Below are 668 nucleotides of genomic sequence, written 5' to 3' on the forward strand. Positions count from 1 at the left end.
GAAAGTGTGAATTATGATTTTCAAAATTTAAATTATTTTTTGACTAATTATTTAAACAATCGAACTATAAAAAAATCGATTTTAAAATAATAAAAAATCAACATTAAGTGAACAATTTTCTCAAAATCATAATTATCTCTAGACAACAAAATAGCAAAAAAAATTTCAAAATGATTTTATGTATTTGTTTAAAACAATTCAATTAACAAATTATGAAAAAAAATCATATCCTATGGTAATAACTGCCATTGTTCAATGTGAAAACAGACATAGCCAAATGTCTGTTTTCACATTGAGAAAAAAAATTATCAGCAATTTTTAGATATTTCATTTTGCAATAGTTATAAAAAATCATAACTAACAAATTGATAAATTTTTATGAACTTTTATCGCAGGATCGTATGAAGTATATATAAGAAAAAGGGCTTCACGAAGTTTAAAATTTATAGGCTTTTATCCCATTATTTATGCCAACGGAAATTGGGAAAAAATTTGTTGGTTAACAATTGAATAACTTTTTGAAAAATTGTGATAAAACTTTTTTTCTACGGGACTCGATTCATTCATGTGTTAAGAAGATACTAGATATTATTTCAAATTTTTAAAATAACATTTTATGTTATAAAAAAATTATTTCTTTTGATAAATTCTCTTTAGCGGCAGCGCGC

This window comes from Leptinotarsa decemlineata, unplaced genomic scaffold (assembly GCF_025532065.1).
Source record: "Leptinotarsa decemlineata unplaced genomic scaffold, Ldec_3_MD MMD2_tig00003902_RagTag_RagTag, whole genome shotgun sequence".
Lineage (NCBI taxonomy): Eukaryota > Metazoa > Arthropoda > Insecta > Coleoptera > Chrysomelidae > Leptinotarsa > Leptinotarsa decemlineata.